Below are 24,383 nucleotides of genomic sequence, written 5' to 3' on the forward strand. Positions count from 1 at the left end.
AGACCCTTCATCTTTGCAGCCTCTGCTGGACCTTCTCCAGTAGCTCCTTGTCTTTCTTGTGCTGATGAGCCCAGAGCTGGACACATATACATATGTATACACATCCATATGTACATATACACATACATATGTATGTACATGTGTGTGTGGGTGCACAGCCTGCGGGCATGGGGGACAGGCAGGCAAAGGGCAGCAGTGCTGGGGTGAGCAGGGGGCACAGCCCCCCTGTGCCCCACCTGGGCTGTAGCTGGTGGTGACCCTGCTCCCCAGGTCCCCGTGGGGACAGGGAAGGTGCCCACCAGCCTGGTGTGTTCAGGCCAAGCAACTTCAGGCCAGGGTAAAAGGTTTTGTGGGGCCTCCTCAGTGATAGGAGTGATAGGATACCCAGCTTAGTACACAGGTGAAAAATGAGGTGTAGGTGAGGCAATGCCTCATTGCAGTGAAAGGTGGTGCAATAAGGACAATTAATTTTTCCCAGGAATACTCACTGGAATTTCATCTGTGGAAAATCCTCTCACGGAGCTTACACAGGGGCAGAGACAAAACACTTGTTTACCAAGTCTGAGGTAAAAAATTGTTTGCTAATAGTAAAATCATGCTTTTCTTCCTTTATTTAGTTTTTATTTTTCTCTGTAAGGGAAACTAACAGGCGGGAGCTTTTGTTCTCTGTGGGCCTCCAAATTTCCAAAGAGCTTTTCTTGTTTTTATTCCAGCTTCTGACTGTTGGTTTTGGCTGCTTAAAATCTGAACTGTGCCCCTGTCCACCCCAGCAGGGTTAAGGTGCAGCACTGGGACAGCAGCAGCCCCATGCTGCTTTGCAGGTAGAGAGCTCTGCAGTTAATTTGCAGCACAATCCCTGGCCATATCTGGTATATTGAATCAGGTCCTTAAGCAATAAAATCAGCATGGGCAGGCCCTGAGTACTTGTCTCACATTTTCATGTCCACAGAGGTGTTCACTGTATACTTGCAGCTCCTAGAGCAGTCAGACTACCATTAAAAAGCAGTCCCTACTTCCATTGAAAAAGAAGAAATAAATGAAATTTTTTAGCTCTTGCAGACAAAAAATTGGGAAGTACAACACAAGTGCAACTAGAAGGCCCAGAAACTTGGCTGTTTTGATTTGTGACTCTCTGGCCTTTGGCAGTATTGTCTGTGCAAGAAAGAGTCGAGCAAGAAATACCAAGCAGACCAAATAAACCTAGTTTGTGCCTTACTCTCAGTAGCAGCCAGTGACAAGCAGTAATAAATTACTGCTCAGGAAGGTGGCTGGGGCCAAATGGAAATATACTGTTAAGTGGTACATGAGCACCATCATTATGAAAATACACACCTTTGAGAGAATAAAAGTTGCACAAGGAGTGCAGCCGAGGTGGGCTCTGGTGGTGATTAATGTCTGTGCAAATGAACAATCTGAGGGAGCTCTGCATGTTTATCCAGGCTGGAGAGCAGTTGTGTTTTCCAGCTGCTGGCCCTGTCAGCCTGTGTACATGAGGACAGGGACGCTGCTGCCTTGGGACAAACAGTCAGAGGGACATTATCACTGTCAACAGTGGCATTGGCTCTGCTGCAGCTCCAGCAGTTCGTTGTCCCTTGGTGCGTGAGTTGGGTTTTGTTTGTGCAGGGCCTGGTGTGGCAGGGGGTGGTTTGGGCTTTCCCCCTGTCCCAGCACAGGAAGGACACGGGCCTGTTGGAGTGAGTCGAGAGAAGGCCACCAAGATGATCAGAGGGATGGAGCAGCTCTCCCATGAGGAAAGGCTGAGGGAACTGCGATTGTTCAGCCTGGAGAAGAGAGGGCTCTGGTGTGACCTAATTGCAGCCTTCCAGGACCTGAAGGGAGTCTACAGGAAAGAGGGAGAGAGACTACTTAGGCCTGGAGTGGCAGGAAAAGGGGGAATGTCTTCACACTGACAGAGGGCAGGGTTGGATTGCATGTTAGGAAGAAATTCTTCCCTGTGAGGGTGGTGAGGCCCTGGCACAGGTTGCCCAGAGAAGCTGTGGCTGCCCCATCCCTGGAAGTGTTCAAGGCCAGGTTGGATGGAGCTTGGAGCAACCTGGGATGGCGGAAGGTGTCCCTGCCCATGGCAGGAGGGTGGATTGAGGTGACCTTTAAGGTCTCTTCCAACCCAAACCATTCCATGACTCCATGATTGACATCCAAGAAGGGACATTCTGGCTGTGTGCTAGAGGGGTGTCGGCATTTGGATGTGCTAGATCTGTCCTGGTTTGGGGATGGCCATGCAGGGAAAGCAGTCTGCCTCCCCAGAGGTTCAGTTTTGCTTTGTAGAGCTTAACTAATTAACTGTTTTTGGTGATGTTTAAAGGATATTCAAATATCCTGTGCTCTGTTCATGTCCCATCATTTATTCAATAGGAATGAGGTCTCACTGGAGCTATTTCCTGGTGTTTTAAAGCGTTACAGAAGCTTTTCTTGAGCCAAGAATGCAGTCACATCATATTGGAAATCATGGGGAGAGGTAAATGCTAGAATTACAAATACCACATTAAGGTTATTTTTAAATCATATTAGGGCCTACATCCAAGAAAGAAAAATCAGGCTTAATTAGCGCTGTGCTCTGCTGTGTTAATAAGGAGAAGTAAAAAGAGGATGAGGCTGAATAGAGGCATACAAAAGGGATGATGTTCCTGGTTTGGCTGTTGTTTGGCAGTACCCTAGATTCCCTTCTTTTGAGACTGTAGGGAGCAAGCAATGATTTTTAGCCTGGCTCTGAGCCCCTATTGTAAGTCTGTTTTCTACTGTGGGTTTTTTTTTCATGTATCAGACCAAGAGGAGTGTAGAGCATGAGGTTAATCTGGCTGTCTATTAATTTGTTTGGGTAGGAAGCGAACAAGTTGGGATCCTCCAGCTAATCCTGCAGCTGCCTGCAGGCTGGCAGAGGGGGGGGCTGGGTTTGGCAGTGGACAAAGAAGAAGGCCCAGCCAAAATGTAGGACTTCCATCCGAAGTGGAAGTCTGAAGTTCATCTGGTTTGGGGCTTCAGAGATGAAGTGTCATCAGTGATGAGCATTACACCAGTGTCTGACCTGGATCTGCCCTACCCCAGTGAGGTGTCTCATAGCCATGAGGCTGCTGTGGAAAAGCATAGTATTGGGGGCATCTCTACCTGTATGAAAACAATCTTCAGCTTTGAAATGCTGCATCATATCAGGTTTATTTTCCTTTACCAGGCTCTGCTTTCATTTAAATATCTCCCTAATCATACACAAACAACCCCTTGACTGCTTTATACTCTTTCTGAGCTGCCTTCAAGCAAAGGTTGTGATGTCTCAGCATGATGGTATTCAGCATGGTGTAAGAGAAACACATCTCTGTCCTACACCAACTCCTGTTTTCTGTTTTCTTCACTGGCAGTTATTGAAATGGGAAGCAAGGAAGTATAGATGAGGAAGATGTTACATTCACTGCCTTGTCTGCATTGGTCTGGTGTCTGGTCTCTTCCTTCAGGATGCCATTTGTCAGGCACTGGGCCTCAGTTTCTCCAGTCTCACAGAGACCACACTCCTACAATCCCCAGTATTATGGGGTTGCTTACTGCAAAGCTGAGTTCTCATGAAGGTACTTGCTCAAGAGGCTTCAAGTAGCCTGACTCAAATGTTGCACAACAGTAGAGGTGGGAGTGGAATTGAATCCAGGCTGTTTCTCGATGGTTAGTGCCATATCCAGGCTTTTGGGTTATCTGCCTTTTCCCTTCAGGGTTCATGAGAACTGCAGGTAAAATCTTTTTGGTGCTAAGTATTGCTCTGTTGAACCTTGTTCAAAACCTGCCTGGCACTGCCTGTGCCACTTGCCACAGTTGCCACACCTCTGGGGTAGGTTCAGCACGGAGCTGACAAACAGGTTATCCTGGAGAATGCCACAATAACAGAGAGGCTTCAGAGCCCTGATGCATTTTGAGTTTCTTTTTCAACCCTTATCAGCTTGGAGCAGCTTTTGTTTTACTGTGTTCCTCAGAGGTCCCAGCTAAATCACATCCATGGCACGCCGTGTGCCAGCCTGTCCTTGTAAATCGCTGCTCAGGGTCCCACGTAGCTGCAGAGATGACAATGAGCCTCTTAACTAAAGTTCAGGGGCACCAAAGAGCTTTGCCTGGACAATTTGACCTGGGGTGCGAAGGTCTCATCCCCTCTTCACTCACCAACACAAGTGGTCAGTCTTCCCACACCTTTGATATCAGTGTCTGGTGCTTTTTCTGCAGAAGAAACAATTCCCTTGTAATGGAATAAATATTGCAGATTTCAGCCTGAGTTATTCTCCTAATGCTCTGGGTTATGAATGAGACCCAAAGGTGCATAAAGTGAACAACGATTTATTTTCTGAATGCTCCCATTCCCTTCCTCACAGAGGCTTGCTCCTATCCAAGCATGGAAAGAATAATAATAACAAAAAGGTAAGAAATAGCGTCTTCTCTTGGCGACTTGGTGCCCGCTCTATGGTCTGAAACCCACATGCAGGATGAATCAGAGAGCAGGAAGCCCTGTGTTGGTGGGGTAGGAAGCAGCCTGGGAGGTGCAGGCAAAGGGCAAAGAGGTGTTTTACAGAAAGGCCATGTGGCCTCAGAGCTGCCTCAGCTGAGCAGGAGGGACACGGTAGTGTTCCCCTGTGGAATGTTACCGACAGGCAGCGTGGGGCAAGATGATGCTTGAAGGGTGTGACTGAACAGCTCTGTGATTGTAAATATGGGGTTTGCAGTAAAAAAAGTAATCTCACCCACGCTGAGGTTCTTCATGTGCCTTCTCGAGCTATTTGTGTGAAAGGAAGGATTCCCAGGAAAAAGAAAAGAGGGGGAAATATTTTGTTTGGGTTTTTTTTGACATAGTTGCAAAGAAACAGCATTATCTGCAAGTAACAGGCTGCTTTACCTTCTCATAGCACCACAGAATCATGGAATGGTTTGGGTTGGAAGGGACCTGAAAGCTCATCTCATTCCACCCCCTGTCCTGGGCAGGGACACCTTCCACTAAACCGGGTTGCTCCAAGCTCCATCCAACCTGGCCTTGAACACTTCTGGGGATGGGGCAGCCACAGCTTCTCTGGGCAATTCAAATCGCTGATTTTTTCCCAGAGGAGCTGGTTTTATAGCTGTCTCCCTTTGCCCTCAGCTCTTTGGACACTCATTTGTGTCCCTGGGTGAGAGGGCTGCAGCAGGGATAACAGTCCTGCTGGGATGCACCCGGGAGAGCAGTGCTGCCGGGATGCTGCTGGGAGAGCAGTCCATCCAGGACGCGTCCGAGCTGTGCAGGGAACCGGCTCCCACTAGAGCGCGCTATGACAGTTAAAATGGGGATGATTTTCTTCTGGCGTCGGGGTGGAACCATCAAAGATGCCTATGCAAGAAAGGGCACTTCTGTTTTTACACTGGGAATCTGGCGGGGTTCCCCATCGGTTGGCTGCAGTTTCCCTGGATGAGGCTGAAGGGTGCTGCAAAGCCAGCTGTAGCTGCCTGGGAGCACTGAGGTTTGGGCTGAGTCAAGTGCTGGCAAAGACCTTTGGGAAGACCCCAGCCTGTACACAGAGGGCAGAGGGAAGCTTTGTTCTCAAGCCCTGTCTCATCCCACAGTCCCTTTGTTTGCTGCTCTCTGTGGCAGAGGAAGTGGAAATTGTGCATGGACATGGACAGGAGTCCACCTCAAGGTCCCATTAATGGTCTCCCATTGTCATTAGTGCATTTCAAAGCTGCCCCTCACAAACTTGCCCATCGTCACACGAGGATTTTCTGCCTCAACCCCGGCTCTCAGACCCCCGTCTGCCACCCTCGTTTGCTTCATGTTTACTTAATTAGCCAGCTGGAGCATAATTCCTTTCATGATCTACAGTCTAATACATAAAGATGACAGTGACATGAATCTTGGCTCAGGATTCAATTTGCATGTTAATTCATTGTGGCTCCCCAGATAGGTGGAATTTGCTCCGACAGGATCTGGGAGCTCATGAAGTGGTCCATGGGCGGGGTGTTCTCCTGTGTCCCAGTGAGGGCCTGGAGCGATAGGTGACATAGTTTTGCTGTCCACCAGGCATCATCTGTTGGGGGATCTACAGCAAAAATCAGAGCAAAAATCATCATTGAGGAGTTTTTATTAGAACACAATGCAAACAGAGTGACAGCTCTGGTGGCTGAGAAGCATCTGGAAATCGGTGAAGCCTGGCAAGAGAACTTGCAACAGATTAAGGAACGCAGGCATTTTGTACAGCAATCCAGCCCCAGTCATCTTTGGGTCACACTTCTTGAAACACTTTTCTAGGGAAGAGACAGGGAGGAAACAGTGACTTCCCTGAGTGGAAGACTAGCCCACATTGGCTCTGAAGGCTTTAGTCACAAACCCCATCCCGCCATGAAACTCAGCCTTCTAACATCCAGGAGCTGGCTAACAGGGAAGGGGATGCTGTGAGCCTGTATTCATTTCCAGCTCTCTGGGGGACCCAGGAAACCTGTCCCATTGCTAACAGGCTCACAGGAGACCTGACAGCCAGAGCAGGCAGAGCTGCCATTTTCCAGCATGCCTGCAAAAACAGCAGCTTGCCAAAGGGGGCACAGGGAGGCTCTCCTGGAAGGACAGCCATAGGTGGGTGGTTGTGTGTTACACTGGAGGTCTCTGCCATCCGGCCCCCCAGGAGCCAGGATACAGGATGAAAACAGGGCTTGCCGCAAGCCCCTGTGAGCAGAATAGAAATCATGGCTAAACAGGAGGATGGAAAGGGAGACAGGGCTGTGTGAGCAGATGTGGCCAGATCACACAGCAGCCAGGGCCACAGCCAGCGAGGCTTGGAGCAGCCTCTGCCTGGCAGAGGAGTTTATCCTCATGGAAGATGAGTTTAGTTGCAGCAAATCAACCATTTTCAGATTTTGCTGATTTTACACAGGCTAATTTTAATAGCAGAAGGAAAGAGAGAAACATTTTTTCATAAATCTCTTATTCTTTTCCTTTTTTTACTCCTAAGTAACTGGACTAGATCACTCTATTTCGGCCTTAGAAACATGGATAACATTTTAATGAAAAATTGTGGAGGAAAAAAAAAAAGAAAATAAATGTTGTCTCTTTTCTGTGTTCAAAACTCGATGGCTTTGGATTCCCCAGGAGTTTCTTGTGCTTTCTGAAATGCTGTTATCCTGTATGCCCTGCATTCCTAATCAGTTGTGGCTCTTTCTTTCTCTTCTGACCTTCCTTGCTCAGAGTCTCCAGTTGCAACAGAGCAAATTCTGGCTTTTCAGAATCATCTCGCAGAAGCTTTGTGGGTAGGAATGAGTAGAAAAGGAAGCGTTGTTTTTTTGGTTTGTTTTTTTTTTTTTACACAGAAAACATTATTAAAACAAACCTTTAATTTTTCACCTCAGTCAAAGCCAAGTTTCTCAGCTTTTCATTAAAAACCAAGTATTTGAAATTGTTCAGAAGGCCATAAAATGAACATTTCCAGATTCTAGAATAAACACTGTCATTTTCCAGATAGTACTTTTCAGAAAATTAGGATTTAATCAGGTAGCTACTATTCCATTAACCAGGGTCCCCAGGTAAACGCAGTCCAGATTTGGGAAATGCAAGGTTACAGTAACCCTGTGGGAATTCAGGGAGGGGTATTGGCACTTCCCTGCATGAAATGGGGGCAACAGCATGTCTGTATTTGCAGTGCAGTTGAAATCTATTGGTGAAAAGCCCTGGGCAGGACTGAGTTCCATCAATCCTGGGCACAGACTGCCTGTGTTCCTGTGGCACATCCACCTGGAAGAGGCAGGGAGCCTTCAGGATGGGGATGACAAACACCACCCCTCACCAGGCAGAGCTGAGGCAGGTACTAATTACCTGGAGCTGCAGTGGTGCTGCTCATGGCTCCTGCCAGTATTCAAGCTGGGTCTTGACTTGCTTGTTGATTCCTGACCCTTTTGGGGCAGGATCAGCACTGGATTTGCATGGTGTACCTTCCCCCACATTAGCTTCTGGCTGTCTCTATACGTTTCAGGCATGGAAACTGTGTCCCTGTGCCCATCTGTGCTCCGTGGCTCTTGTTCTGGAATCCCTGGAGCTCTCAGTCCTGCTTTAATTGTGTGGAGCTGTTTTTCTGGGCTAAATTAACAGACACGTGGGGGGGACAATTTTGGCCCTGTAGGAGTTCAGTAGGAAGAACTGAGCCTGGGACTCAGGCCAAGGCAGCAGGGCCAGAGGGAATTTATTGGGACTTCCTGCAAAACACAGCTACACACTTTCAGGAGGGTTCTTCAATTTACCTGACTAATGTTTTCTCTAATGTTTTCTCCAGCCCTGTAATATCATCAATCACATAATTATGACCTCATCCCATTCTCTATTAAGACTTGGGTGACAAATAAGGACAGGGTAACACTTCAGTTTATTTTGCTGTGTTTTATTGACCAGTTGAAAAGGAGCAAAACATGCTGGGGACAGAATTCCCAAAACATAAAATTTTGGGGATTTCTTCCTGCATAGATTGACCACTGCAAGGGACCAAAATCCCAGTGTTAGGCAGCATCAAATCCCACTGATGCCATTGGCCATGGCAAGGAGCACACTGAGACTCGGAGTGAAGAATACATGTTACTGGACCTTGTGAAATGTTTTTGACTCATGGATTAATGTTGGAGACTCAGGCCTAATGTTATAGTTTGGGGAAAGGATGTTAATTCTTCACATCCTGTATTTTTATTCAGTTCTGATGTTTCTTTGCCAAAGTCCTTTACTGGCCCACTGATTGGAATTTTACTGAGTCATCAGCATCATCCCACCTGGAAAAAGGGTGGCTCTTTTCTTCAGAGACATTTTAGGCTAAAGAGATCCTCTTGGGGAGACCCTGAATGCTGAATTTCATGGAGTTCCTTGTCTTCCCAAGAAGCAGGGATAACTGCCAAGGCTGTGGCAAGTCTGGTGTTTGAAGTCTGCTCTCCAGCTCTGTTGCAGACCTTCAGTGTGACAACTGGAGCAAATCCTACCCTAGCACAGCAGAAATAAGGCAGAGCTGTAGCAGGGAATAGATTAAGCCCCAAAGAAGTTTCCCCATTATTAACCAAAGCATATGACATTGCTGGCTGGGCCAGGCTTGGCTTTACACGGGGCCAGGTCAGAGGCTGTGCCTGGTCCTGCTGGGTGTGGCTGGTGTGAGCAGGACTAGATTGATTCCTTCCAGTCCTTTCCCACCTTGTGATTTCACCTTTTCCCTGCCATCAGTATTTGTGTTCTCCTCTGTCTAAAGCCTCATTGGTACCTGCTTTGTAGCTGATCACATAATTTCACTGCAGATCTTGGAATAATTAGTGGTTTGGGTGTTTTTTCTGAGGATAATGAGACTTTGGTGGTTTGAGGTTTGGTTTCATTGTTTGTTTGTTTGCTTTTTCATTCAGAGAATGAAGCTCTAATTCATTTACTTCAGAAAACTGAAAACTGTGACTGAAAGTTGCATGAAGGTTGAAAACTAGAAGGCAAACATTGAGAATATATGGAGTGTTTTAATACACCTGTCAATTTTCAAGCTGCTTTCACAGTTCCCAAGCCTAACTTGAAAGTTTTCAGTGTTTAGGGTAGGCAGTACTACACAAATAATATCCACTTCCAGCACTGTGCATTCAGAAGCCTCTTGTTGTTGGCACTGTGAAAACACTGCTATTCCTCCTACAAAGAATATCATGGAATACTATTCATACCACTTTGATGCCCCAGTTTGAGCTGTGTCATGCAATGCACTAATTTCTTTTATTTCCACCTGCTGAAATCCTGCAGCCCTCCTGAGGTTGCTTTATGGTTTCTCCCTGATTTTCACTCATGCTCACATTAGCACTGTCATCTTTGCAATCCTTGCCTTTCCCCTGTGTTCTCTTCTCTACAACATGACCAAAATGTGTTTGCACAGGATTTTTATGAGCTTCTGCCCTCACTAACGAAGGGCCAATTTCTCTTTGGAAGTTCCCCCCCTCAGTTCTGACATTTCCTGCAGCCCTGCCATTGCTAAGCATTAATTTCTACCACTTCCCCCGATTTTCCTGGAAGAAATTCTGATTAGGCAATGAGTGCTGGGCTATCCATCATTTCATGCCAGGCACAAGTCACACGGTGCTTCTCAGCCTGTAAGCACAGATCATTCTTAATCAACCCAAGTGTGCCATGGGTAAAAGAGCTAAAGACCTGATTTCCATGGCCATCCCCTTGGGATCCTGTCTGACACTATGGCAGTGAGGCAGAGCCATTGTAAGTGCCATGTAACAGTGCAGCACAGCTGATTAAACCCCTGCAAAGCTCAGATGGCTTCACAAAAGCCCTGTCAGTCAGCTTGCGTTTCATTTCAGGTCTTATTTTCATTTATTTACAGCACCGCCCATTATGTGGAGAGTGTTTGCTAAACACTGAAGAATAATGGTGCTGTCCCACCTAGCTGACAGCAGAAGAGCTGACAAAGGGCAGGAGTGCAGTAAAAGTGGTAATTTATGTATGAGTCACGCTTCCTAGCCAGCTGTGCTGATAAAAAATGGCTACTTTTATGGGAAGGCTGGAAAAGAACAACAAAAAAATTACCTTTGTGGGGAAAAAAAAACAAAAACAAAACCCCAAACACCTAAATATTTGGACCAGCAGTTAAAGATGACTTATTGCCACCAGTACAGGGAAGGGAGTCCTGGAGAGGCATTTAGGATTCTCAGATGCAGGCCTGTGCAGGGAAAGGTGTTTCTGGCACAGACACCTGCACCTAAGACAGTCTGGAGACAGCAGCTGAAGGTCTTGGCTATGGCAGAGGAAAACCTGATAAGGAAGCAGGAAAACAGAAGATACTGAGCGTGGGAGATGAGAATTGTTAAGCAGGGCTGGAGTTATGAGCTGAGAGCAGTTGGTGAGGCAAGGCAGGTAGACTTTGGAGATACTTTTTTAGCAAATTGCCAGGTGGTCCCATACCCACCTGATGCACAGAATTCTGCAGGAAGATTTGTGTTTTCATCCAGCAGTGTGACTTGGGGTCTGACTTTGCTCTGCTTAGAGGCAATAACAGACTCCTATTGATTCATGGGAGCCATAGAAATCAGAGGAAACTTGCTGTGGCAACTGGCTAATTCAATAAAAGCATTGATTTTTCAGGCTGGGCAATTAAAGAGCATGAATGCTGTGTAGCTGATTTCTGTCTCTGAATTAATGTAACAAATGATCATTGATTCAAGTGAGAGGAAACTGTACCCCAGAGGAAAGGACCTTCCATATTAAAAATCCCCCAGCCTATCTAGGCTGGTCTTTAATGTAGATAGATTTGGCTACCATTCTGCACCTGTGTTGGTTAGAAGGACTTAGGAGTTAGCTGACTGGGTCCTCCTCACCTCACAGACCAACAGAGGTAAAGACAGGCACACAGGGACAGGGAACACCCTGGAAAGGGGTGCAGGAGCCCATAGGGTTCCAGACAGGTAGTGGGAGCACCACATGGCATCGCTTCAGATGGGGGCTGTGGTTTTCCCTTGGATTTGAGACTGAATCACAGAATGCTTTGGGTTGGAAGGGACCTTAAAGCTCATCTTGTTCCACCCCCTGCCATGGGCAGGGACACCTTCCACTAGCCCAGGTTGCTCCAAGCCCCATCCAACCTTGAACACCTCCAGGGATGGGGCAGCCACAGCTTCTCTGGACAACCTGTGCCAGGGCCTCACCACCCTCACAGGGAAGAATTTTTTCTTAATATCCAATCTAAACCTAATCTCTTTCAGTGTGAAGCCATTCCCCTTCGTTGTGTCATTCCAGGCCCTTGTAAATAGTGTTTCTCCATCCTTCCTGTAGGCTCCTTCAGGTACTGGGAAGCTGCAATTAGGTCACTGCAGAACTTCTCCAGGCTGAACAACCCCAATTCTGTCAGCCATTCCTTATGGGAGAGGTGCTCCATCCCTCTGATCAACTTGGTGGCCTCCTCTGGACCCGCTCCAATGAGATGATGTTCTTCCTGTGCTGAGGATCCCAGAGCTGGAAGCAGCACTGCAGGTGAGGTCTCACCACATTGGAGCAGACAGCTGCCTCTTCCTCACTGTGGGGAAGGTGCTTTGAGCCCCACATCAAAGCCATAGAAGAGGAACTTCCCAAAGCACTCACTGGAGCTGAGAACGGGCTGCTGAGTAGTTGCAGACTTTGGTTACAGCTTCATGCTTTGGTGCTCTGCCTCAGGAGCCAGTGTTCAGTGCAGTATGATGATTCCTTTCATAGGCAGCTGGTTTGCCACTGTCCCTTTGCAAACCCCTTTTGCTCCTGAGATTGGCTTTAATGGGTTGGAGGTGAAGGGGTGAATCTTGAACTCGCTGTACCACAGAAGCCCCGGCAGATCAGAGTGGGGGAGTCCCAGCTGCTGACAGAGCAGCCACCAAGGGTGACCAGGGTGACCAGCCTTGCAGCGGGGAACACATCCCGGTGTTCCTGGCTCCTGATCTGCAGGCTGGCTGGTGTGTGTGTGCTGCCAGCAGAGGTGGGTGCCAGAGAGTGCTGCTGTGCCTGCTGGGCATGGTCACATGGGGTGCAGGGGCAGGACAGGCTGTGACATTTTAGCAGCTGTGGCTGTTTGCATCAGTGTGAGAGTCAGGGCCCTGACCTGGGGATGTTTCACATCGATCCACGGACTCTGACGTAGAGCAGGCTCACCTGGATAACATCCCATCCCAAACACGCTGACCTGCCAGACACACCACCTCCTGTCATCGCCCCTCTGCTTCTGTGCTTGATGCCTTTTATTTTCCTTTTCTAGTGGCCTGTACCTGCAATAGAGATGTTCTGAGAGTGCCCAGAAGACACAGTGCAGCTCCTGCCCTTCATCACAGGAACAGGACTGAAGAGGTGTGATAAGAGTGTGGAGCATTAATGGAGCGGGATGCTCAGTGCCAGAGGGGAGGAGGGATACTTTGATCAGTCACCAGGATAAAAGCTGAGCTGCTTTACAACACAGCCTGCTGGAAAGTAGTTGTTAGAAAAACGTGTCTATTAAAAGGTCAGGCGTGGTCCTGTGTTCTGGACTGACACTTGCACAAGCTGGTAAATTATACATAATGAACACCTTATTAGGTTAATTTTGTCTATTTGGGGTCATCGTGAACAGCCCATTAGAAAATAACAGGTTTCTCAGTGGCTGCCAAATGCTGGTTGTTACTATTTCTGCAAATAGTACTGAATCTGGAACTTGTTTGAGAGCAGTTTATTGCAGTATTTGATGATCAAATTTGGAAAATTAACTGCATGGGTAAGTACTTAGTGTGCTTCTCTTCACTGACCATGGGAGCATAACTCTTAGAATCAGATTTCTCATGTGCAACAGGCAGAGGGACAACCACAAGTTCAGTTTCACTGCCCCAAACCACTCAAACCTTTTGGTGGCTGTTTAGATGTCCACATCTTTTTTGAGTTTATGGTTTTCAGCATTTCTTTTCAGTTGTGAGAGCTGAAAATGAATCTTCTGCTTCAAGTAAAGAGGGTACTCTCGCTCATACCGCAGATCCCAGCACTGGGAGAACATCAGGCAGAAAAATGCCCAACATCAGGCAGAAAAATGAAATACCTGAGGGGATCAACCTGCAAATGTTCTTTCAGAATGCAACCCTTGATTTGCTCCCAGTAAACTGCTGGGGCTCCTGCTGGAAGTGTAGAGTGCCTGCTGAAAAGCTCTGTGAGAGGCACCAGACTTGCTTAAAAATTTAGAGACACATTTACATACTTAGAACTTTTTCCCCAGTAATAAGATAGCTCCACTTTTGTAACTGCTGGGAGCTGTCACAGAAGTTTTTTGTTTCCTTAGCAAAAAGTACCAGAGGCAACAGTGGCATGTTCGAGAGAGCTTTGATACAGAATGTTCAAAAGCATGATTTCTGCTTCCTCTCCAAAGCCTGGCTCCCAGAAACTTTCCTTGACCTCTTCCAAATATGAAATAGTCCTGCATGGGCATTGGTGCTCTTCTTCAGAAGATTCTTCCATGTTCTCCCCACATGCCTCTTGCCAAACAGGCAGATGAAGTGTTACCAGCAATGCTTTTTTCTGTGCCTGGATTTTGATTATTAATAAGGTGGTCGGGATGAATGGAACTATTTCACGTCTTGTCAAAGCAGCACAAGCTGGATGCTGCTTTTATGAGACTTGCCACTGCCCCTCCCTCCTCCAGATCATCTCTTTCATGTGCCTGAGCATTGAGGTGACAGCCTGCTTCATTAGAGGCTGCTACAGCATAGGAAACAGCAAAGAGAAAACTCAGAGACAGAATGAAGAAGAGGGGGAAAAAAGAGCTGATTGCAGTTTTAAATTGAATTTCCACGACCTTCTAAGCAGGCATTGCAGGATGAGCACATTAAATTCATGTATTACTCAACAGCCAGGGCTATTTAGCAATAAGGACCTCTGACACTGGAAGAGACTCAAACCAGATCTTTGCAGGCGGCAATAAAACATGAGGAGTGTCGTGCAGAAGATCCCTGGGTCACCCAGCTTGCTAAGGCAAGAGGCTGGAGCCTAACTTGTGCAATCACTGCCAGGGATGTTGTGCTGTGATACACTCACTGTCACAGAGAACTGCCTGGGAGATTAGAAAAGAAAAAATTTAAATGTAGTCCTACAAATGCAGTTCTGTAGCCACAGTAAATGAAAGTGTGCACACACACACAGAGAACATGAAGGTTTTTTGAAACTTGACCCAAGTTGCACTGGGAGTTGGGTTTAGAGCTGTTGATTGTTGTCTGTGGAAAAAAATAACTGCAAGTGATGCTGGTTGTTTGTCCTCAGAGCTCAGGGCAGGGGGTTGGAAGTAGATGATCTCTAAGGTCCTTTCCAGTCCAGGTCATTCCATGATTCTATGATTTTATGAAAATGAGAAAAAAATATCTCAAAGGCAATGCATGCTACAGACTTGTTTGAAGTGCCCAGCTTCCAGTCCAGGAAACAGGCAGTATGGGGTTTTCACATTTTCTCCTGTAAAAATGACACGTTTGACTCCACAGCTTTCAGATATTTGAATAATGAAATAGTTTTAACCCATGTTTCTATTCAGGTTTGACTGCTGCGGAGCTTTGCATTGCACCCACAGCGTGCCAAGGGCCTTCCTGCCATCCAGGAGAGGCCTCTGGCTCCCACAGGCTGGTGCCCCAATCCTGCAGGGATGCTGTCACAGGCTTTCCTTCCTGTTTGTGGGTAGCTATTCCACTTGGCAGTTGTTTATGGAGTTAAGTATGTGTATAAATGATTGTACAAGTGGGGCTTAGGGTTATGTAAGGGCTATAAATATTAAGATGGTTTCTTCTGGGGATTTTGCAGGCAGGTTTGGGTTTGCCCTGCTCAAGCTCCAAGGAAAACTTGAGCTGTGGAAATGTGTCCCTGGTTACCTGACACACCATGCCTCTCACCATGGCTGCATCAGCATTATTCCTGCTGCTGAAACTACCTGTGCTCTCACACCAGAGTACGTGTGTATATGTGAATTATTCCACCTTCTTACATGCACATGAGGTTTTTTTCCAAAATCTACCTCCCTTCCCAAACCCATTGTTTAACAGATGCTAGATAAGGATGTTTTAAATTTCCCATGAAATTTAAGATAACTTCACAGTCACAAAACATCCATTTGGAACACTTGTAGGAGATTGTATCCAAGTGGCATTAATATACAGGACTGGGCGAGTCTCTGTAAATACCCGTGGCTTGGAAACCCTGTGTTTTACATTAATGGAGCCCCAAGGCTCTTGCCTGCCTCAAAATGATGAACTCTTGGGCAACCTTTGTGCCCAAAGCGATCTGAAAATAGTCCTGCAGCAGAGAATTGCTGGCAGTATTTTATTCCATTGCTAGCCTAACCTTTTCCCAAATCAATCTATGCCTAACTCACTTCATGCATATGCAGGAGATAAACTGTTGGTCCTACAATAGCTGGAGTAAAGTCAGGCCACTGTTTAGGTACCATGGAGTCCCCAGTATTGCTCTTCTTGTGATGAGAGGAGAAATTTTCCTGATGGGAGACAATCGATCTGCTGCTTGATGATTTCTGGTATTACATGATATGTTATTTGTGCACTCCAGGTTTCTTCATACAAGTCAAACAGCCTGCACTGGTGAGAAGGGTAATGCCTTGCTGTGTCATCTGACTGACACTGGATGTTATCTTCTCACTTATCCTCTGGTTTAACTTCTAGGCAGAAGCTGCAACCCAGATAAACACACAGTCCCATTTGCCCTCAGTAGTCCTTCCTGCTGTCTTTGAATTATCAGGATGGCACAAACTGAGGCTTGTTCACCCATTTCTAGTGAGATACATGTGTATATATATATATATATATATATATATATAATAGTCTGTCTTGAAACTGGTTTTGGAAAACAAGGCCTCATCCTTCCAAGGGATTACATGGATTAGTGTCTAAAGAGTGTACTCTTCCATGGCATTTTTTCCTCAAGCAGACATCTGAGGCTACTTCTGTTCTCTTGGATGAAAATGAATGTTGCTTCCAGTGCATCATCAAATGCCTCATTATTAAATAATTAGGGAAGGGTTTTTATAAACATTTTGACTGTAAAGAGTCCCAATTACAATTCTTTCTACTACCTTCTGGCAGTGAAGAGGAAGACACTGATGAGTCCTCCTTTGATGTCTGTTGAAACAAGCTGAGAAAAAGGGCAAACCCTTGGACTCTAAATAATGATACTATCCATAAATAATAAAGCTCTTCAGGGGCCTTTGTAGACAGACTGTAACTTCCTGCCCAAAGGTATTAATCTTCATGCACAGGCACAGTGTCTGTCCTGTGCTCCTCTCCTACCACTGCTCCAGCTGTGTTTCACAGCTATAAATGTCTCACAGAATATATTTCTGATGTGGCAGTTGTAATGGCATCCAAAAGGACACACACCCAAGAGTCTGGGGAGTATTTTATAATTTAAAAGTTTTTCCAGACAGAAATTTTCTTTGGGCAAGGGAAAAAAAACCCAAGAAGTATCAAACAAAGTCACTTGTTGGAGATTTCCAGACTGAAGGTGAGGAGAATTCTGGCCAGTTGTGCAACTTGGTAGCTGCAAAACCCAGCAAGACATTTGGGATGTCTTGGACTTCAGACCAAGGAGCCCAGAATAAAGTCACCAAACAGCCTTGCTAACAGCCAGGGGGCTCTGCCAGGCCTGCCAGAATCCAGAGGTCCTGGAGTCGTGGCTCTAGAAAACTTGCTGTTCAGCTTTACAGTGCACATGTAATAGGACCAGTACAGGCAGGACCTGTCTGGCCTGCTGGGGAGGTCCTGCATGGTGGATCACTATATGCCCACCAAGCGCGGTTTGGTTTGGCTGTGATTGGCTATCTGTGGCTATCCAGAATGTGCTGGACTTGCTCTGCAAGTGCAATCCAACAGTACTTGTGATTAATTCCCCTCTTTCTCTGTTTCATACTCAAGACAACTTCCATGGGATGCCAAAGTCACGATATCAACTCTAGACTTCATATTGCCGTAATTTCTGTTTGAGAATTGAAAGGATAAGTCCAGCAGTGACAACTCTCTGAGATGTAAATCTAGAGTGGGGTCTGCTCTTTTGGTCACCCAGGAATGGGCATCTCCCAGCTGAAGAGCTCAGTGTGTATCAGACACCTCCCAGGATAAGGGCACACTCTGGAAGCACCACTGAGGGCGTGCAGGTGGCAGGATCTGTGTAATTGCACACTGGACGTGTGCAGTGAGGCCCAGGTGGATGCAGCACATCTGACACCTCCTCCCAGGGAGCCCTTCCCCAGCACGTGTCCCATGCCTGCTCCCCAGCTCTCCAAGGATCACCCTGCGTGCCTTGTGCTCAGGCTCACACAGGTTTTGAAATACAGCCCATAAACTCAGGGCAAGCCTTATCATGAGCCTTTCTCCTGGGCACTGCACTGCCTCAGCTCGGTGAATCCGCTCAGAGGCCTTCCTGAAGGAGCAGGCTGGTTCCTCCCGGGAATGGTGCCTGGTGCTGGTCACTGGGGAAAGGAGGAGTGAGCACTCTCTCCCAGGCTCATTGCTGAGCCACCCTCCCTCACCCATCCAATAAAGATTGCCCATCTCCACTGTGTGAGTCAGAGAATCAAACCCTCTTTTGCAGCATCTGCCTTTTATCAACGACCTGAAGAAGGAAAAGAGTCCTTTAACCTTTCCTTTGCTATAAATGAAGGAGCTTTCAGAATTACTCTGTAGGCAAGCAAGCCCTTCTCTGCTCCTGTCTGTGCTCCTCCACCACCATAGTGCTTGTAGGAGATTATTACAACACCTATTTTTCTCTACAGCAAGCAGGTTCCCAGCTCTAGGAGGCTGACAGGCCTTGTGCAACTTGTCATTACTCATCAGCACTCCCTATGCTCATTTAGATCTCAGGGTGTGGTTTTAATTAGCTGATTCTGTAATAACACCCAGGTGACTTGGTGATGGATAGTCACCCTAGAAACCTATTAAATAAGAGTGTAGTGGCTCCACATCCTTAGCCTGTGCTCTCAGATTGCTGTTTGCTTCTAAGAGTGAGGTCTGTGGGTTTGCTTGTCCACCCTTCCCCATAGTATCCAAACCTGTTAGTGGATGAATCCCACAGAAATGACTGGACCTGTAGATATTTCATTGAAATGTGTAGTCAGGTTGAAGAGAAAGAATATGATAAGTGCCTGGATTGAGAACCCTGTGCTTGTTTAGGTAACAGAAAATCCATGTGGGAAGGAGCATGTATGAATGCACCCCAGCTATGGGGGGTAAAACACTGCCCCCAACTCAGTTACTAAATATGAGCAAGCTAGATCACAAGTAAGTGTTTTATTATCCCGTGATAATCTTAGTTTATCTTTTTTTCCTGTTGCTGCTTCTGAGTTCTTTTATCGCAACAACTTAGAGATGTTTTCCATTTTGTTAGGCTTCTGTGGGCCTCAGTGTATGTCAGCCAAGTCTGTGGTCTTTGCTGAAGCTGCTGGGGCTTTGAAATGCTCTGCTCTCGAGGTATGTGCTTGGCCAAGGGCCAAGGAGCTAAACCAAGCTTTTCTTGGTTGTCTTTATAACACTGAGCAGGTTTTTGGTCTAGTTGGTTGTCTTTTGCGTAGATTAATACAGTCAAGTGGAACCCTCTGTAGAAGTGGAACTCTTGCTTTACCTGTGGTGCAAATTTTACAAGGAAGAAGCAAGATGTGTGTTCTTTTTCAGTACTGATGATCACTGCTCTGTTCATACTGGCTTCATGTTCTGTGGTGTCTTTCAGGGTATACCTTCTTGCTGTTATTTCCTTCTACTTTTTCAAGTCACCCTGCTATGAAGCCAAGCTTGCATTGATTATGAAACACAGGAGAAAATCTTTACTAAATTCACATAACTGTGGATATATCTTCCTATCCTGTGCAACTGTAGTAAATTTTTAAGTTAATACAATTTTAATCTTTTAGTAGATATGTGTTTCCATTGCATACAGAACAGCCCACTCGTGATACAGCTCTTGTCACAAGTGCATCCTGCCTTTTCTGTTTCCTTATCCTCACAGTCTGTCCTTGGGCCTCTGAATTTGGAAATGGGTTTCTTGGAAGTTTTTTGGGCAGTTTTGCTGACGGGTTGATTTGGAAAGCACAGTTGTCCCCAGCCTTGGAAATACCCATTGTTCTTCCCAAAGTCAAATTGATTTTTCACAATGACCTTGCTTTGACCTTGTTATCAGTCTTGCCATAAGTAGTGTGATCCCTAATTAGTCCATCTGTCAGCTCTCCAGGTTCACTGGTGGGACATCAGTGTTGCCATGTGGATTGCAAACCAGCTGAGTGCACAAAGAATGATAAATGAGAAATGTCAGGATTTGCACCCTTGGAGCTGTCTCATCTCTTGTTGCAAGCCTTGGCATTAGACCTGGACTTAACATTGTTAATAATCTCAAGGAAGGGTTAAAAGCCCTACTAATGAAACTTCTGTTATATGATCTGCTTGCTCTTACACAGCCAGGCTCTTGAGCAAAGCCTGTATGGACACGAGGACATGGACAAGGGAATGGCCACTTGCCAGCCTTGGGATTCAGTGGGTTTGTGTAGATTGAAAGTTGGGCCCTGGCCCCAAGAATAAGGCTTTTGAGAAAGGGTTTTAATTATGGAGGCACTACACTGTCTGAGCACAACAGACCCCTAATCAGTGGCTTCAATTAACTGAAGAACTCTGTGTTGCTGTGCTTATTTGATGAGCAAGAGGGTGGAATAGAGGGGAGTGTGTGGCTCTACTAATGAAGTTCTGCTGTAGCAGGGGGAGGCTAACCTGGGCTTGTTGGTGGCTGCCCAGGTTGGGGTCTGTCAGTAGGAGCTGCCTTTCACTGCCCATGTTGTGCCCACAGCTCCTTCCTGACTAACTTGTAATCCTGATTCAGCACTGTGTGTGGATAGTATCACAGGAGTTTGTAATCAATGGAAAAGGGGGATTGTGAAGCCTGAAAACAACCTGTGGCAAGGTAGGTGTGTGTTGGAGCCTCTCAAATAAAGCCCTCACTGCTGGGTGTGGTGGGAAATGACTCATGGACCTGGAGGTTTGCTGGGATCAGATGTAGCTGAAGGTGACCTTGGGAGCAAGGGACGAGGGCTGGCTGGTAACAGAGGCACTGTGGCTTTAGAACCAAAAGTTGCATTTCCTTGCCCTTCCCTAAATCTGCTTCTGCAGAAGGTTTTTGATATCTGAGAATCCTGTCCCAAGTGTTTCAGCCTGCGGCGCCTCTAAATTCATTTGCAAGAAGCTCAGACATTTCAGGTTTTGGTGCTTTACTGCTCTAATATTAGAGTATCCCAAAACTCCACTTGGTTTGGGGGCTTGTTCCTGGAAACAAGGCTGCTCTGTAGAAATAAAGGAGTTAATATCCAAGGGCTTTGAGCCAAAAATCAGTTCTTGAACTCTTCGGAGTGGGCCCTGTGTGACAAAATCCTTGTATTCATGGCAGTAATGGATCACTGAAGGGAAAACTGCTTCCAGGAGGGGCTGTTGAGCAAATGCATTTTAAAGGGTGGGGGGTGGAATCACCAAAAAATTGTGGAAATGTGTTTGGTGGCAGAGTGGTACTGTGGTGATGCCACAACACCAACAGTTTCTGTTGTGACTAAAAATATTGCTGCCCATTTTAGTTTTTCTGAGGGCTCTGATTTTTTTTTTCCTTTTAAATGCTGAGTGAGCATCTCTCCCAAAACGGTGTCTTGTTCAGGTGCCTGAAATTAGGCACCCAGGAGATGCGTAGGAATTTACATTTCCAGGCTCCTGCCATGCCTTTGGAAGGAATTAGGAGTAATCCAGAGAGTATGTGCTGGGGAACTCCTCAGTGCTGCGAGGGCATGTGATGTTAGAATGATGGAATTGTTAGTGTTGGAAAAGGCCTGTAAGATCATCAAGTCCAATGTGAACCCAGCACCACCTTGTTCACCACAGAACCATGTCTTCAAGTACCACATCCACGTGTTTTTGAACACTTCCAGGGGTAATGACTCCACCACTTCCCTAGGCAGCCTGTTCCAATGCTTGACAACCTTTCTTGTGAAAGGTTTCTCTGATTTCTACACATTCTAGTTGTGGAACATCCTAAAGCTGGGCTTGGTTTGATGGCCTGTCCTTTCATGGGGCTATGCCCTGAAAAGGAGTTGTACCCATTGCGTGAAGGCTTTTCTTGCAGAGTTCTGTTGGAAATGGTAACAACTGGTATTCTGTAGGGCCTTCTTTGCATGTGACACTGGCAAAGTGCCACCTAGCAGGCTGTGTAAGTGTGCACTTACCTTTGAGCAGGTAGGTCTGCTCTGCCATGGTCTGAGTGTCCTGCAGTTTGCAGAGAGCAGTGTGGGGCTGCAGGCTGCTTGCTCAGCAGTCCTTGGCCTGGCTTGGATTGTGAATAAGGGATCACAGCTAAAGCCTATGCATAGGCATCTCTGCAATCCCTAAAGAGAGTGTGTCAAACATTTGGTCAATACTGGCTTACACAAGCCATGAGGAAAGCCCATCTTGCACAGTCTGGACTTGCTCCTGAACTCTGTTCAGTAACTAAAGACGCTGTGAGCTCTGCAAGGGGAAAGTACCCAGTTCAGAGTCCTGCCTCTTGATGAGTCACTGTGTTACCCCATTGCTCCCTTGTGCATCTCCCTCGGTTCGTTCTGCCCTGCCTGTGTTTCTCTGGCCTGGCAGTTCATCTGGCTGAGCATCTCTGCTCACTCCTGGTGTGATCTCTCTTCCCCCAGGCCCCTGGGGGCACCCAGCCACCTTTTGCCTGCCTGCCTTGGAAACCTCTGCTGAGGGTTAGTTGTAGCATTGAGTTACTGCAAGATTAGTGTTGTGGTTTGGGTTTTTTTACTGGTAGCCAGCTGAAGAGGTTTTTTCATTCTTGTCTGGCACTTCAAGGGGGTAAATATTTTGCCCTCTCATGTTTGCTCCAGCTCCCCTTGTGTTTCAAAGCTAAGCCAGGAGCATTAATGAGCAGACAGTTGTTTGCATTTTATGGTGCTGTTGGCTTTGTGCTGTGTGGACCTGCTGTTTTGGCCAAGCAACTAGTGAAATATTAACTGTAAATGGCCATTTCTTCTCATCCTCTCAGTGTGTTAGGGCTGGAGAGAGCCCCCCACACCCCTGGCTGACCCTGTGCTGCAGCTCCTTCACAGCAGTGTTCTCTGTTCCTGCATCCCTCCCTTGCTGCTGCCTGTGGCACTCACAGCTACCAGCCCTGACATGTCAGGACCCATAGGGACGTGTCCTGCAAGCAGATCATTCACTCAGAGGGACTTTATCCTCTTCTCTTACCAGTTTTGTCTTGCATCACTTCCCTAAGTTTTCATTTCTCATAGAGGTAACTGGCATACTTGGGAAGCACGAGTGCATTCCTTGTAACTGAAGTAAAAACTCTCCTTGAAAGAGCATCCCAAGGAAAGGCCTCAGAGGTTGTGAGTTCTTGGTGCATGGTGAGATTCTTTCTGCCCTGGAAGCTGCAGCCCCTGCATGGTGTTGTGAGCTGTAGTCACTGCTGCAGCACAGGGGATGGATCCTGGCTCTAGGGACCTGCATTGCATGAAATCACAGCTCAGCTCCCCTGAGAGTTTCCCCTGTTTCGTGGCCACAGAAACAGATGCTGCTCTTCTTCTCAGTGATCTGAACCACCAGTTTGCCCTTCAGCCCAGAAGAGCCCTAGTTCTCTAACCAGAGGAATAAACCAACTGAGGACTTTTTAGGAGAATGAGGAATTTGGCCTTTCCTTCCTCTCCTCCTCTGGCTATATGTACATTGGCACACTGGGACATCTATCTGCTCTGGTCACTTTGTCCCCAGCCTCCTGAGCCATCTGCAGGAATTGTTCAGTAAAGGAATTAAAAAGCAAAAAGGTACAATGGCTTAATAAAGTTCTCATCTTGTGTTCTGGAACCGGAACACTGTGGTGTTCAGGGAGTTGAATGCAGGTGTTCTGAGAGCCAACTGACATTGAGTTATTCTGATTTTACAGTGGTGAACTCGAACAAATTATCCTTTGGGTACTTCCCAAGGGGAATGTTTGTTGACTCAGTTCACAAAGGAAGTAAGGATGTGCATTTGCTTGGGAAAATTATTATCCAAATCATAGTGTTCTTTTGAAACAGTTGTTTGACTGAATACGAAAAAGAAGCAATCAGACACTTGCCTTAAAAGACCTTGGCAAGGCAGTGAATGGTGAAATTATAAATTTCTTCTCCCTTACCCCCTCAGAGCAGAATTATCTATATTTGGATTTCTTTTTTCAGCCCCAGAGAGGAAGTGAATAAAGTTTGCAAATGGATTGGACCAAATGCAGTGAATCTGGCTGTGCCTCTTACATGGAGCTGAACCAGAACAGTGTCCCAAGGAGCAGTGCTTGTTCTTGATCCACAAACCCAAACCAGATCCCTCTCTCTCTCCTGAGGACATTTGGTAGGAAAAAAAAAAGGAATGTAAGCTGGGAGGTTAGACATTTGTGTTTCTTCCCATTGCTATGAAAACTATACCAGGGAAGCCTTTTAGGTTAATTTTAGCCCCAGCTTCACTCCCACCATTGGAATGTCTGATCTATTTAGACTGAAGGTACGTGGGGCAGGGACTGCTCCAGATCTGTTGCTATTCCCAGCTTTAGAGTACTTCCTCACCAATCTGGAGGAGCTGTTTCTCTTCACTGAGTACCACATCTCTCTCTTTTCCTCTCACTCGGTGCTTTTAACAACCCTTAGATCAAAACTCCTCTGCTGCCACCTCTACTTCTCTCCCTGAGTGGAGTTTGGCAAGGACTCATTTTTGAGGCATAAAGTTAGTTTGTGGTTGGAAGAAATACCATGTACAAGAACAGTCTTTCATCTTTTATGGAATATGCTGAGAGCAGTGATGTCTTCCCTGGCTTGCCAAGGTGCTCTGTGGAGGATCTCAGTGTTACCAAGCAGGATACTTGAGTGTATGTGCTCCTCTCTGAG

At 46.6% G+C, this 24,383-nt stretch overlaps 1 long non-coding RNA gene across 1 annotated transcript; it reads left to right on the top strand.

Moving 5' to 3' along the window:
- Window positions 1-492: 492 nt before the first annotated feature.
- On the top strand, window positions 493-13,037 carry LOC127470830 (uncharacterized). Its single transcript, XR_007904409.1, has 3 exons — window positions 493-566; window positions 11,771-11,968; window positions 12,720-13,037. It is a non-coding gene; the product is annotated as an uncharacterized LOC127470830 (long non-coding RNA).
- The last annotated feature ends 11,346 nt before the right edge of the window (window positions 13,038-24,383 follow it).

The sequence above is a fragment of the Manacus candei genome, unplaced genomic scaffold (genome assembly GCF_025592945.1).
Source record: "Manacus candei isolate 608988 ecotype Guabito, Panama unplaced genomic scaffold, ASM2559294v1 h1tg000023l, whole genome shotgun sequence".
Taxonomy (NCBI): domain Eukaryota; kingdom Metazoa; phylum Chordata; class Aves; order Passeriformes; family Pipridae; genus Manacus; species Manacus candei.